Source organism: Orycteropus afer, unplaced genomic scaffold (genome assembly GCF_000298275.1).
Source record: "Orycteropus afer afer isolate SDZICR_OR568_19922 unplaced genomic scaffold, OryAfe1.0 scaffold00718, whole genome shotgun sequence".
In the NCBI taxonomy this organism is placed as follows: Eukaryota; Metazoa; Chordata; class Mammalia; order Tubulidentata; family Orycteropodidae; genus Orycteropus; species Orycteropus afer.
Window position 1 is genome coordinate 952,778 of NW_006922305.1, and position 4,654 is coordinate 957,431.

A 4,654-nucleotide genomic window follows, 5' to 3' on the forward strand; every position below is an offset into this window, starting at 1 on the left:
GTCGGGCTCTTCTAGCCGTGGTCTTTGTGACGCCCAATATGACTGGGAGAGACTGTGCAAATGTGAGGTGCTTGTGGCTCACCAAGAGGATCGGACAGCTTGTGAGTAATGGACAGCTTGTGAGTAATGTAAATAAGTTACATGGCATCCTTGTTGGGGGAACAATGAAAATAAAGTGCACAGAACTATAATGTGGGGACTGGTTAGTTTTGTCACTCTGCTAGGTTTAAAATGACCCCACCTAGAGGCAAAAGGAGGATCTCACTGCCATCAAGAGAGAAAAGCTAGAGGGGGAGTGGAATCTGCTGGAATCCCTGAGACTATGGTCCTGGGTTATCCTTTGGACCAGGATCCCTGCGCTGGACCTCCTTGGCAGAGATAACTGGCTGATGAACCAAGAGGCACAAGACAGAGCAGAAGCCTTGCTGGCCCACAGAGCTAGAAAGCTGTGTGCCCTTGGGCAAGAGACTTGCTTGCAAAGTGGAGTGCAACTAGGTGTACCTACTGGCAGAGCTAGAAGAGCTTCTAACACTTGTCTGAGCAGGGCAGGGGCCAGGCCGAGAGGCCAAGTGCCAGAGACGGGTGTCAACGCACAGCAGAGGACAGACTATCCCGACTGAAGAAATGTATTCTGACAGAACTCCTGATCCTGAATTGTTACCTGTTACTTCCCTAATAAACCCCATAATCATGAATATTGTCTGTGAATTGTGTGTGGCTATTTCAATGCATTGTCAACCCCAGCAGAGAAATGGTGAGTGCAGTGGGAGGGATACTTGGTGTCAAGAGTTAGTAAAAAGGTTGGAGGGTGATGGCATGTCTAATCTCATAGGAATAAGCCTTGGCTGCTGATGGTGATTCTGTCTTCCTCTTGTGAGACTGTACTTTTTACATCTCCAGAGGGTTTTCAAGGCTGTAACCTTTAGGAAGCAGATCACCAGGCCTGCCTTACAAGGTGCCCCTGGAGGGTTCAAGTTGTCAACCTTTCAGTTAGTAGTCAAGTGCTTAATCTTCATAGCACCAGGGACTCCAGGAAAGGTGGGTAATGAGATGGGGTACTATTGAGGCTCACACTGCGTTAAGAAAGTAAGTGTACCTCTGAAGCAAATCAACCTTGGGATGGTTATTCCATATTCAAGTACAAGCATGAAGAACCCAGCTGGACATAGGAATCTTATCACCAGTATGTGAATACTACATTAGGGCAGAGGACTGGATACAATATTAATGGAAGAAGCTGAGGTGGCATGATGGTTAAGCGCTTGGCTGCTAACCAAAAGGTTGGCAGTTTGAACCCACCAGCACCTGCACGGGAGAAAAGCCCTGGCTATCTGTTCCCAGAAAGACGACAGCCTAGGAAACCCTATGAGGTAGTGTTACTGTCACACAGGGTCACTTTCAGTCAGAATCAACTAAATGACACATAACAAGAACAATGTTAATGGATACTGATTGCCAGGCCTTTTCTTCCACAGTGATACTGGGTGGGTGAGTTTGAACAGCCAACCTTTAGGATACCAGTTGAATGCAAACCATTTGCACCTCCCAGGGACCTTATTTCTCTTATATTTGCTATTAAGATCTTTACTGCTGAAAGGTTTCCTTTCTTTCTCACTAAATTCAATTTTAGCTTAATTAAGAAGCTCCTTGCTGTGGTGGTTAAGGCATTTGGCTACTAAGCAAAAGGTCAGCAGATTGAACCCAACAGCCACTCCGTAGGAAAAAGTCTGCTTCTGTAAAGATTTACAGCTTTGCAAACCCAATGGGGATCACTATGACTCAGAACTGGCTCCGTGGCAGTGAGTTTGGTTTTGGTGTAGCACACGTTTGGCTTGTGGTTCTCCAACCAGGGTCAAGAAGAATACTTACAGGATTGTAGAAAGACTTGCCCAGGCTGTCCCTGCAAATCCGAGAAAACAGACTTTCTGAGGGGCAGGCCTCAGTACATGTATGATGAAACCATGTGTTCAGAGCAAGTGGACTGAACTGTGGCCTCCAAAATGTGTGTTGCCATCCTAATCCCTACACCTGTGAAAGTAATCCCACTTGGGAACAGGGTTTTCTGTGTTATGTTAATGAAGACGCAACAGTGTGGGGGTGCCTAAAACCCAATCACTTCTGAGGTATGAAAAGAACAGATTAGGCCCAGAAAAGCAAGCACGGAGGGGAGCAGAAACACCAAGTGGGAATCGCTGAGAACCAAGGAATGCTGGGTCTACACAAACTCAGAGAGCCCTTCCCCAGGGCTGACAGAGAGAAAGCCTTGCCCTGGAGACCTGGAAACAAAATTCAAAAACACAAAAATGACCAGAATTATTGTTTGGATAGAGTCTGGTGGAACCCCTGAGACTATGGTCCTGGGTTATCCTTCAGGCCTGGAACTGGACTCACTGCCGTGGGTTAGCTCTCAGGGAAACAGCAGAAAGATCTATAAGCAGAACAACTACCCCAGGGAAGTACATGCACCTACCTTAGGGAGATACACCCCCTGGATCAATCAGCCATGAGCTATCAGAGGGGTCGCATTCACATACAGGGAAAGCTGGACAGACAGGAATGCGTCGACAGGAAGGGTCTCAGGAGGGGGCGGTCACTGGGAGCAGAGAGAGGGAGAGCTCTTTGTGGCTGGGGATGGTAAATGGGGCTGGGAAACCAAATGTGCAGGAACCATTGAGAGCAAAATGAGCATGCTTTGTAAATGTGCACTCGTATCACAACTGAAAATAAAACAACTGTGTAACACAGGGGTGATTAGGTGTCAAAATTCACTCAATGACACCGACCAACCAGCACCAAGCAATCGGAGCAAAGCACACATGAGGCTGACGCTCTGCTCGGGGCTGGGAACTAAGGAGAAATGTTTTAAATCAACAGGAAGAGCAGACTTTAAAATATAGAACTGAAGAGGAAGTGCAGTGAATTGCTTGATGTGGCCCTTCTAACCATTGTCCTCCATTCTGTGGTGTTTGGTAAATCCCATTATCTATGCCTGTTTGGGGTGGTGTGGTAGTTAAGTTCAGGTATCAACTTAGCTGGGCAGCTGGTAGTACTCATTCCCTATAATGACTGGCAGTTGGAATTCAGACCTTGGCAGTTGTAACTGGTAGATTGGGCTGGAGCACTGCTGGTGGAAGTCAAGTTCCTGAGGGCAAAGAAATCACCCAAACTTCCCTGAGGATATACCTACGAATCTCCTGGGATGATTGGCTTCTCCTCTTGCTCCGGTTTTGTTACTTGGATCATCCTCATCTCACCCCCGGATTTGGGACAATAGCCGCCTTCTGATCTACTGATCGAGGTTCATCAAACCCCGAGAGTTGGGAGGATCCGCCACACCTACTCACGGACCCGGGACTAGCCAGCCTGCCAGCCTCCACCACTACTACATGAAACGAACCCTTGGGTGTGAGTTCTGTGACGCGTTACAGCGAAATTCAGAACCCTGAGACTGGGGAAATTACTAGGAGGAGGAGGAGGGATTAATGTCTAAAATGATAGAGTGGTATGCTAGTTTGGATACTTGGGACATTCTTGACCTCCGCCTCACGGGGACTAACCTCGTGCTAATCTTTCTAACAGAAATTGTTCAAGCATGAAGGAAGTTTCCAGGTAAGCGTACAGCAGCCAGAATACACGCTGTGCGATAACAGAAGACTGAAACCACACCCACTGCCATTGAGTCGATTCCAACTCATAGCAACCTGTAACAGAAGAGGTATTTAAGTTTTCAAAAGGTAGAGGGAATAGGTTTTCTCAAAGGGAAGACGATTCTAGTTCTTTCCACATGAACTGAGGACTTGCTGGGGAGTTGCTACAGAGATAGGTAACGTACATGGCAAGAACGTATTGGTTACACAACATTCAGAGAGATGGGAACCTGTGAGTCCCACAGAGAAGAAGAGCTTGTGAAAATGAAGGGAACTTTTAAGGGATATAAATACACAGCAGAAAACAGAAAACAGAACCATTGCAGAACCTTCACGGGAAGAAAAAGAGAAGCTAGGAATCAGATCAATGCATTGCATTAAGAAGCTTCCTGTGGAACCTAACAGTCAACAGGAAAGGAAATCAAATTAGCCAATGGCAAGAGAGAGTGCAGTAGTCAGCAGTCCTCTTAAGAGAAGCGTGAAAGGTGGAATTTCACAGAAAGTGAGGAAGCAGGAAGGAGTAATGAGTGATACTGCGATAGGGAAAGAAGAATGGCACGATTTCAGAATCCAAGGAAAAAGACACCTAGGGGGAAAAATCAAGTCTTAGGTGGAAAAAGGAGTCTCTGAGTGGCACAAACAATGAAGTGCTGGACGACTAGCTGAAAGGTTGGCAGTTCAAATCCACCCAGTGGTTCCTTGGAGAACAGGCCTGGTGGTCTGCTTCCAAAAACACTATGGAGCAGTTTTACTCTCCACACAAGGGGTCGCCCTGAGTCAGAATCAACTCAATGTCAGATGCAATAAAACAGGAATCAAATCCAAAAAGACATAAAAGGGCATATTTTTGTCTAAATACCTTAAAAGAAAAGAGCTCTTATAAGGTGACAGGGATCCATGGGGCCACTGCTTATTGTTGTTGTTGTTGTTATGTGCCGTCGAGTCGGCCCCGACTCATAGCGACCCCTCCTTGGGTTTCCGAGGCAGTATCACTACGGAAGTAGGAT